This window comes from Porites lutea, chromosome 11 (genome assembly GCF_958299795.1).
Source record: "Porites lutea chromosome 11, jaPorLute2.1, whole genome shotgun sequence".
Lineage (NCBI taxonomy): Eukaryota > Metazoa > Cnidaria > Anthozoa > Scleractinia > Poritidae > Porites > Porites lutea.
In genome coordinates this window covers 20,268,407-20,279,068 of record NC_133211.1, presented here as the reverse complement: position 1 = coordinate 20,279,068, position 10,662 = coordinate 20,268,407, and the positions used below count along the sequence as shown (strand labels likewise).

The 10,662-nt window shown below is 39.0% G+C and overlaps 1 long non-coding RNA gene across 1 annotated transcript; it reads right to left on the bottom strand.

Annotated features, from left to right (window-relative positions):
* Positions 1 to 1,138: 1,138 nt before the first annotated feature.
* On the bottom strand, positions 1,139 to 2,800 carry LOC140952638 (uncharacterized). The gene is made up of 2 exons (XR_012167372.1): positions 2,266 to 2,800; positions 1,139 to 1,674 (listed from the first exon to the last, which is right to left on the bottom strand). It is a non-coding gene; the product is annotated as an uncharacterized lncRNA (long non-coding RNA).
* Between the last annotated feature and the right edge of the window lie 7,862 nt (positions 2,801 to 10,662).

The following is a 10,662-nucleotide window of genomic DNA, read 5'->3' as shown; positions in this document are numbered from 1 at the left end:
CTTACGATTTTTTTAAGGCAAGTTTGCCATCTGTTTACAATCAAAGTCAGACAGTTCGATAAGTATTTTCTGTTTGGTTATTTTCCGGACACTTAGGTGTGTTGCAGAAGGGAATTTTCCTCATCACGCAAATTGAACAGTGCAGTATTTGAAACTGGACATTTGAAAACCTTAATTGGGGGTATTGCTCGACTCGTCAAGCTGGGGAACTTCCGATGTATACCAGTATATACATATAATTTGGGAAAGAGAAATTTTGTTAGACAAGACAAAATATTCGTGTTTATTCGACCTTTCGCCACACCAACAGTGTTTCAGCTGGCTGAACTGACCGTAGTAGCAAGGTTTATCTTGTTCAGACAGCAAACTGCTAAACATGTACATGTGGGGTCCTTCAGACACACGCTATCGCATATTTGATCAGGAACAGCTCACAAAGTACTCAACAACAGAGGCAACGTGTGAAAAACCCGGAGGTCTCTCGAATGAAAGAAAACTGAACTCTGTCAGGCAAAAGTACGATTGGAAGAATATCTCAATTCTTAAATGAGTTGCTAGCGTTTCTTCCTTTCAACAAACATAACCCTTATTTCCCTTCGATAAAAGAGATTTTCATCGGAATGTTTTGACAATAGTGTTGAGAGATAACCTACACTGATGTTGTTCATCACAGTCAGAGTTTGTAAATCACAACAGAGTTTTGATCCCATTGGAATGTCCCCTTTTTTGCTCAGCTGCTTTTAATCAAACAGAGATTTTAATATGAGAGACATTCGCAATAACCGGGAAGGATTTGGTAATGAAAGTCACTGCTTACGAATGAATTTAACGCGAGGTTGTTACGGGAAATTAAAAATCGATTAAGAAGGCGTGCCGACAGAGTTTTAAAAAACATCAACCGCGATTGGAGACCGCTAACACGTAGAACTATACCAGGGCTTTCAAAAGACGTACCAGCCTGTAATTATTTAATAAATCGGCTCATTCTACGATCGGGTTTTTGGCCGGTTTGATACGATAGCAAGGTTTAAAACGGAATTCCATCTGTCGCGTGCCTTTGTTTCGTTACAAAACATGAGGCTTTTAAAAGGGAGGAAATCGTTTTTCCGAATGTTTGCGATCAGAGCACGAAACAGGCTTGTTTTAAAGGCAGCAGATTTTACTTGTAAGGGTATCTTACACATTCGCAAAGGTTTAAAATACTTTAGTAATAAGTTTAGTCTACACATTCCATAACTTGGTTTTTAGCGTCAAAAATAGGATTTTGAGAAGTGGGGGTTTACATTTGTTTGAACAACTTGACAGAAATCAAATCAATCACATATAAAAACAACACATCATTTGCAAGTTAAAATAGCTGACAGCTTCAAGTTTTCAAAACAAGCTTCTGAAAAATAAAATTCTCGAGTCTAAAATATCATTAGTCCTACGTAAAAAAGTACATGTACTGAACCATTAGCCCGCGTATTACTTTAATTACAGTAACTCTGTTAGATGTGGAGATAAAAATTTAAGATATCGAGATTTGAAGCTCTTGAACTATCGAGTAGAGTCGAAAAAGAAGGACTTGCTGTACAAACAAGATCCCCCGCATCCGATCCTACTCGGAGCTAACTTGCCGGCGTTTTCACATATTGCTCAAAGCCTTGTAATCTTTACATCTTCTTAGCTTCCCTGCAAAAACAATTACATAATATAGAGTAGATAAACTTTACTGAGAAACTAAGTCGGTAGACAGGACCTAGCCAAAAGTCGCAAATTTAGCATAAGGTTGTGTGCTGAGGTTTGGAGTCTGTTCAATATTATTACTTATGCAGACTACCTTCAAATCTGTGCAATGTTAGATCCAGCATGACATTAACGAGAAGTGGATGTCCACTTGAAAACCATATGGAGACAGATTCCTTTCGTAAATTAAAAAACACATTAAATCCGTTTCATGTTTACAGCCTATCTTCTGCAAGGAGTTAGAAAAGTGAATTAAGACTCTATAAAACGTTCCAGATTGTGTTTTCAGCGATTTTCACGAATTTAGTTTTCATGAGCACACGCTAATCTAAGATTAACGATTTTGCGGTTTTTACTTGCAGTCTCCGATCCAAGAGTATTAAGGCAGGATTTCTGAAACAAAATACTTCGATTACAAGAAGTGAAAGCCAGACGTTTCTTAAATTATGAACGAAAATAAACTTTTCGTGCCTCCATTTATGTATAATTACAAAATCGCATGTAGAGGCCCTCCATGCACAAAAAAGCAAAACATACCGTGCCTACCATTCTACTTCTAGGAAACAGGTTCCTCTCACGCTTCTCAAGCCGTCTGTTTTATTGGCAAATGACTGCTGGAAAATGTCTTTTAGTTTTTTCTGATTCTTGTCGAGACAGCAAATCGCTTTCCACAGATGTCTAATTCTTTTGTCCATAACTGAAGCGATGTCCAAACATTCCTTCACACTGTCTCGAATGAGGGGGCGGGAAATGCCTACTTTGTCACTGAACTGTTCATACGTTTTGGTACAAGGAATATACGGACACCGGGCAATATATTTATCCATGACTCTCGTCACAACTTTGGATGTGACTATAAAACTGAAACCAGTGAATTTATGCTTACTCATGCCTCCTCTTTCCGTCCCGGTCTAAGTTAGAGCATATCGTACGGCGTTTTCCCTTGCCTTATAAATGAAATTGGCTTTCGTGAGCAGAAATCATGTTTACGCAAAGTATTACAATATTGCTCATTAAAACGGGTTTTTACGCGTTTAAGTGACAACATTGTTGCCTTATCAAGATCTACAAGGCCACCATACCTTATTATTAGCGGTTATAAGAGATCGTTTTGAGCGGAATCCTCGTTGTTCTCTCGTCAGTTGATTCCTGACTTACAAAGTTTTCTGCAGTCTGTGAATGGGGCAGCTCTAGCGCTGATTCAAGATCTTGGATGTAGTCGATGACATGTTGTAAAATCTCTACTTTACTCATGCGTCTGTTGTCTGATCCTTGAGGTAACATAGTTCTGAGCCTCTCGTAACAATCGCTCATGTTGTAGATGCACCCCTGCTCGAGGAGCGACGATCTCAATCCGCGCTCGTGATCTCTTGAAATGCTCGATGATGTACTCATAACCGAGCGTAAGGGGTCTGCATTCAAGTTGGTGCGCGATCTCGAAGCCTGTGGTTTCATGCTTAAGCTGAGCGTGTTGGAACGTTCGATGAAACCCCCTCACTGAAGACAGCGAAGTTACGCCTGAACAGAACACTGAAGGTATTTACCTGAGCGGAATTGAAGCTGCTGCGTTTTGTCCGGCGTATTTACTGAGCGGGTTGGCAACTTGCAGCTGTGTAAACTTGGTGACAAATTTAAACCAATGACAGGACTGTCGAGTGAGGTCTGGCACACAGCTGAGAGCAATCAAAACAACCGCGCTGCGACAGCCAATCAGAGACAAGTTCGTCCCAAAAAAAACAGGCTCTCGTGGAGAGTCGACTGCAGGACAAGGACCCTCGTGTACGATAGTTCTTAACTTTAATTAAATTACCGGCAATCCAATTGCTATTATTTTTAAAAAGGTTGAAACTCCCATTTGTCCAGTTATTAAGGGAAATATTTCACGGACTAAAGTGGAAAGAGAACAGATTTGAGTCCCCAACAAGACCTGGAGCCATGACCTTCCTCAAGCACTTAGCTACGGAAGGACTCGTGGCGAGCTTTGAGATTGTCCATATGCTACATTGATATGCGACACGAGTCGTGCAGACGCCTAAAATCAAGCATCCTATGTGCGATTAACATGAAGTGTTCATCATGACGAGACAGCGAAACAAAGGAAAAAGTTAAGGGTAGTTTGGGTAGGGGTGTGCCGCTGGGGTCTTCAAAACCTGACCCCATTTAAGACAAAAAGCGTTCATTTTGTCTAACTTGTTTAAGACAAAAGAACTTCATTTCTTCCAGTGAGTTAAACTAATTTTATGGAATTAGATTTTCAGAGAAAAATACTGTTGGAACCTCAAATGTAGACCGCTCATCACCAACCTTCACACTCTTCACATCCTGTTGAAGACGCGAAACTGCGTGGAATGAAATACCCTCTTTTAGACTTAAGACCGAGAAAACATACCCTTTTTAGAGGCAAATACCCGTTTAGGCGAAATAAGGGTGTATCCACCCGGGGACCTAGGAGACCCTAACTCATTGCCCAGGGAACCCGGAATCGCGTTTTACCGGAGGCGAAATGGCAAATCGATATTATGTGGTAGAATTTCAATCAATCAATCAATCAATCTTTATTTAAACACGGTAAAATCCATCAGGAATTTAAAAATTAAAGATAACCTAACTATCCTAAACAAAATTCAAAACCTAACTACAACTAATCTAACTAAAACCTGTTTTTCATGAATGCCGTGTATAACATTAAAAATGAACATTAACTAATCTTTTAAATTGACTAAGAGATTCGGCTTCTCTCACATGACAGGGTAGGCTGTTCCAGAGAACTGCTCCGCTATAAGTAAAGCTGTTTTTCATGAAATTAGTTCGCGGAAATGGGACAAATAGTTTGTTAACAGAGTCCCTCAGGGAGTAACGCGTTTCATTTCGTTTAACAAACTTAGATGATAAATATTCAGGAACAAGGCCATTTAAAGACTTGTATACCATTATGGATTTCTGTATTTGAAATTGAGTGTTCAAGTCTTTCCAATCGAGTTGTCTAATCAAACGGTTAGCATCAGCATCATAGCTAGAGAAGGTTAAAACGCGAGCGGCACGGTTCTGAAGCTTCTGTAGCCTGTCAAATAATGTTTTACCACAATTACCCCAGACAAGATTGCAATAATCGAATTGAGATTGAATTAGTGAGTTGTATATATAGTGAAGGGTAGGTGGAGGGACAAAAGGTCTAATTCTTTTTATTGCTCCAATTCCGGAAGCGACCTTTTTAGATAATTTATCAATGTGTGTTTGCCACCGTAGATTTTCATCAATAAATATTCCAAGCGATTTGACAGAGGAAACGTGTTCTATCGGAACATTATTAATCGAGAGCTCAAGTGGGTTCGACAAAGTACTCAATTTTTGTCTGGAGCCAATTAGCATGAATTCAGTTTTAGAAGTGTTCAAAGTAAGTTTATTAGAAATAAGCCATTTGTTTAGGTTATCTAAATCGTGACTCAGAGTTAACTGTATTGAATTCACATCAACGCCAGCATAAGTAATGTGGGTGTCATCGGCATACATTCTAGGCTGGCACGAAGTAAGGCAGTTTGGCAAGTCATTAATATAAATAAGAAATAAAAGGGGGCCAAGGATTGTTCCTTGCGGTACCCCACATTTAAGAGAGCAGATTCTAGAAAGAGAACCGTTAACAAGACATCGTTGTGTACGATTAGTTAAATACGACCTAAACCAATCAAGAGCTGTACCTTGTATTCCGTAAAGGTTCATTTTAGCTAGAAGGATATCGTGGTCAACGGTGTCGAAAGCCTTTTTTAAATCGAGGAAAACCACAGCATAAACATTGCCACGATCAATATTAAAGGCCCAATTATCCGTAGCTTCCAGAAGGGCAGTTGCAGTTGAGTGTAACGAGCGAAAACCCGATTGATAATTAGAAATGATATCTTCATTGGTCAAAAAGTTATACAACTGATCATAAACAATCCTTTCAAACACTTTAGCTATAACGGAAATGACTGAAATAGGTCGATAATTATTCAGATCAGATGGCTCACCTTCCTTGAACAACGGAGTAACTCTAGCACATTTCCAATCATCAGGAAATATACCAGAGACTAAAGATTTATTAAAGAGATCACATAGTGAAACTGAAATAAGATCAGCACATTCACGTACAATTTTAGCAGAAATATTATCAAGACCAGTTGCTTTAGATCTACATAATTTGTTTAGATGTGAGAAAACAATGCTGCAGTTAGTCGAGGAGAAGCTGAAATTGTTGTTATTTACCTTTATATTATTGATATAACTTGAATTATTTTCAGCAGTTAGAGGTATTTCATTAGCAAGTCTGGGCCCAATTGTTGAAAAATGGTCATTAAAAGCATCAGAAAGCTCACTAGAATTAGAGATAATGGTATCATTCAATTTCAGTTCCTTCACCGTTGTATTATTCACACGACGGGATGTAAGCTCATTAAAGGTTTGCCACGTTTTTCGAGGATTACCCTTAGATTGAATAAATGCATTAGAATAATAAGATGCTTTAGAAATTTTGATGTCATTGTTTATTATATTTCGCAACTTTTTGTACCTTTTCCAATCGTGTGGATCATTCGATGTAATTGCTTTTCTTTTGGCAGCATCACGATCACGCATGCCTTTCTTTAATTCTGAATTGATCCAGGGTGCTTTATTTGTTCTAGTACGTCTAGTTCGGAGTGGCGCATGAATATTAACAATATCCAAAAACTTCGTTTTCCAGTTAGTCCACAAAACATTTGGATCTTCAGAAACATTACAGGACCAGTCTTGCTGGGCGATATCGTTCCGAAAACTCTCTCTATTAAAATTTTGGAAATTTCTATAAGAAATGGTTGAGTGCCCTTTTGAAGGAAAAGTGAGAGATAATTTCCTATAAACGTAAATAAGGCTATGATCGCTGATACCAATATGAGAGACTCCGGAACAGACTACCCTGTCAGTATAGTTTGTATAAATTAAATCAATTAATGTTGAAGAGGATTCCGTTATGCGAGTAGGTTCAGTTATAAGCTGTTGAAGCCCAAATAAATCAGAAATTTCACATAAGCGTCGAGTATTTAAATCATATTGTGCAGAGGCCAGGTTACAGTTTAAATCACCTAGCAGATAATATTCTAGGCCGAGGGAATCTAATTTCTCAAGAAATGATTCGTAAGGTAAAAATAAATCAATTGAGGAGCAAGGAGGTCTGTACCAAGTGGCTATCAGAAATGGCCTGGAGTTTGGTTTCCGAATCTCTATACATAAATTTTCAAGACTGGGTGCATTCAAATCAGAGCGAACTCCAAAATTAATCGAGGTTTTTATATAAAAACCTACTCCTCCTCCTTGTCTGTTTCTATCACGACGAATAAATTCATAGCCTGGTATTTGGACCTCACAACTATTGATAGAGTCATCAAGTTTAGTTTCATTAATTGAGAGAATATCAATGGAGCGATCGGCAAGGAGAATTCTTAGTTCATCAATATGCTTTGTAAGACTATTAATGTTTAAACCTGCAATTTTAAAACCACGACCAGAAGGAAGAAAATCAGAGAGAATTGTACTTTCAAATGAATCAACGTTTTGATTAGGAATACCTGATGATACGTCACTCGGTTGAGAAGCTAGCGTGGGCGTCTCCTGTTGCGAGCTGGAGAGGGAAGGTTTAAATTTGGGACGTGATTGCCGCGCATTCACTGAGGATATTGAAATAATTCATTTATTTTAATCCCCTCGTTAAATGTCCTTTTTGTAATTGCCAAATTAAAGCCAAACTTGAGATTAGACATTTCCACTAACTTAAAGGTTTTAATTAGAAACCAGTCTCTTTTTCCACTTGGTTAGTAATTCTTAGTCATGTCTTCAGTTCATCTTAATATCCCATGTACAGCCGATAGCATTTCGTCTTAAGCCAATAAACGGTAATTTCTCTCACACAGTTACGATTTCATATCCGAGAGTGAAACTAAATAAGGTTTTTCACGGACTTTTAGAAATCAAGTTTACCACTGTTAATTAGCTTTTTTTCTATGACCGAAAGGTGGAGTGTACCTATAATTTTTAAGTAATAAAATAGAGTTATCGTGTTTTGCGCCTAAAAGCTTTTTAAGACCGCAAATTCTCTTTCTGACAAACATCTGTTTTAGTTTTGGTAAAAAACTCTGCACTATCACTTTCACCTTTTCTCCACATGTGTTGTCTTTTTTTTCATACTTGAATGTTCACTTTGACAGACAAACCGACGTAAATTCTTAAAGCTAGACTGCTGAACAAACGAAAGGAAAACAGCCATTCGCCTGTTTTCAAAAGGAGAGAGAAGCAAATGCCATGCAGATGGAATAAACATTTCCTGCTACAAGTGCACTGGTTTGGTTCAAAATGAAAACGTTCCGACAAGGAAATCAACTCAACCCGTCTTTGTCGCGGGAGCAGATTTTCTTAATCTTACTTGAAAGACTTACATTTTAATTCACGCACATTATGTCTGTTCTGTGTACGGACGCACGTATTCAAGAATAATTGCGGTAATAGACATAAAACATGTGCTATATGCACACTTATATTTCAGCTGGCTTCTGAGTAAGGGTGTTGGTTTTACCTGTAAGTAGGAGAGGCCAAGTTCAAACAGTGATAAAAAAAATCTAAACGTCAAATCAACTGCTAATATCTTTTTTCGGGGGGCAGTGCCCCCTCAGTCATCTTGAGGAACACCGATATCCACTAAAAAGCACTGCCCAAAGAGTTCGGGGTGGTAGGAGCCGATTAAAGCTTAAGTTCAAGGATTTTATTCAGAGCCAACAGTTCAAATTTAATGAACAAACGACCGTCCAGAAGATAGCTTTCTGCGTTAAGTTTCAAACTTAATGTTTTTATCATGAAAAAGTTAGATTTTTTTGTTTGAGGCTTAACAAAAATCGCCTAGTTCAACGAAATAACAAACAAAACCCTGGCAGATGAGCAGGAGCAGTTGTTACTAAAACCCGGTCCCTAGTCTTTTATAAGTGCATCAACATTGACGTTATTTTAAAAGCAACACTTAAGAACTTAACGGAACCGTCTTTGGAGATCTATTAGGGAAGAATAATTGGGACGAGTTATTACTACCGAAATCGCCACACGCAAAGTTACAAGTCTTTTTCTGAAACTTTGCGTCTGATCACTTCTTTAAGGATTAATCCGCAGTTAAAAAAAACAAAACAGAAACGTAGTGACTGAAGGGAGCACCGGGGATACAAAGTTCCCGCCTCCCATACCCTGCATTCTCAGCTCCTACCCTATTTCCTAGGCTTTCTCCCTTTAGCCTAGCCATTCTTTTATTAGGAAATATTAAAGTAGCCTGCGAACGGCAAACGTTTCTCCTTGCTCATCGCCCTTGAGGGACGTTTCGAAACGTCCCTCTGCTAATGTTAAAGCATTGTTACGTAATTTCCCCCTATTTCTCCCGCTTTCGTCCCCTTTAGAACTGTCAGAACTCCCACCTCCCGCTCATTCCTTACTCGCCTCCTTTACCCCTCCCACCCCAATTCTTCCTGGCTCCCACCCCCATCACCCCTCGTCCTCCCCCTACTGAATGGGACGTATCAAAAGTCTCGAATTCCTTTCGGAAACGGAAAGCGGTTTACTATCCTTCAAGTTTTTATTTTGGAGTTGTCTTGTTTATTGCCTTTGCGCGTGAGCAACAATTTTAAAAAAACTGTTTGAAGTAACTACATAATTTCCATGCTAAAGATCGTGTATACACTGTCAGCTTTCATGTTAATTGTGAGACTTGACTGTATTTCATCTACAGAATAAAAGTTATTAACTCTAAAGTTGATTTAATACTTATGTTAATTATTAAGTTCTGACTGTACCACATCTAAGGAAAGTCTGTTTTTTTTTTTCAGACAAACATGTCGTGACTTTCGCCTGTGATGGATGAAACACGTCCACTTTCACTTAATCGCAGATTGTTCGCGAACGAACTGCCAAAAAACAACAAGGTTAAGAATAAACGTTTGCCGAAAAAAAGGTTTTTCAGAGTAGTCAATGAGGCTTTTCGCGCTAAAAAAGGACGATCCTCCTCATCAAAGACGCGTGTAAGGCCCATTGACCTGTTTGTGCAGATATATCACGATCGCAATTTACGTGTTGGATAAGAATTTAGCAGCTGCTTGGCCTGTTCTCGCGTTCACGCCTCCACAGCAGACACTCGATTACCATCGGAGACATGGTAAAATTGAACAGGACAACCTGGACTCCGCAGATTGGGATCAAGGAAGATGGAAAGAAAAGATACAATTAAGGCGTGAGGAGCTGATTCATTGGCCAATAAATATGCCCATTTTAGGGGCAAATTTGGTAACCCTTCTTAAACCCTTAGGCTACGAATTTTCGACCGGTCGTCTGATTTCTCGAGAAAAAACCGCAGGAATTCCATACTGATAAGTGAACTACCCGGATATGATACTGCTGATACTGCTGCTGTATCACTGTTGTTGGTTGAAGCAAATTTTCAATTAATCAGATCAAAAGGACTCCCCAGATCTGGGTAGTGACGCGTCATCAGTATGAAATTTCTGCGCTCGTTCCTCACCTGTCATTAACGAGGAAATCGTTGGTGCCGTTGCGAAATGTCGGCTGTTTTCTCACTTTTATAAATTTCCGCTAAAACGAAAATACACGAAGATCCCCGGAAATATCCGAAATTATTTAGGAGTATCCTGAAGACATCCTAAATATTTTCCCGAGACTGAGGCGTCCAAAAACGATCGGAAGATGACTGAAAGATGTGATAATAAGTAGGACGAGAGCATAAGACAAGGAAAATAGTAGGATTCAAATCTGTGACCTCCCAAACACAGGGCAGGCACTCAAACAACTCAATCCCGGCACTGAGCTACAGAGAGACTCATGGAGAGCAAGGGCATATACTAGGTTTACATTTGTTTTGTTTTTTTGTTGTTGTTGTTGTCC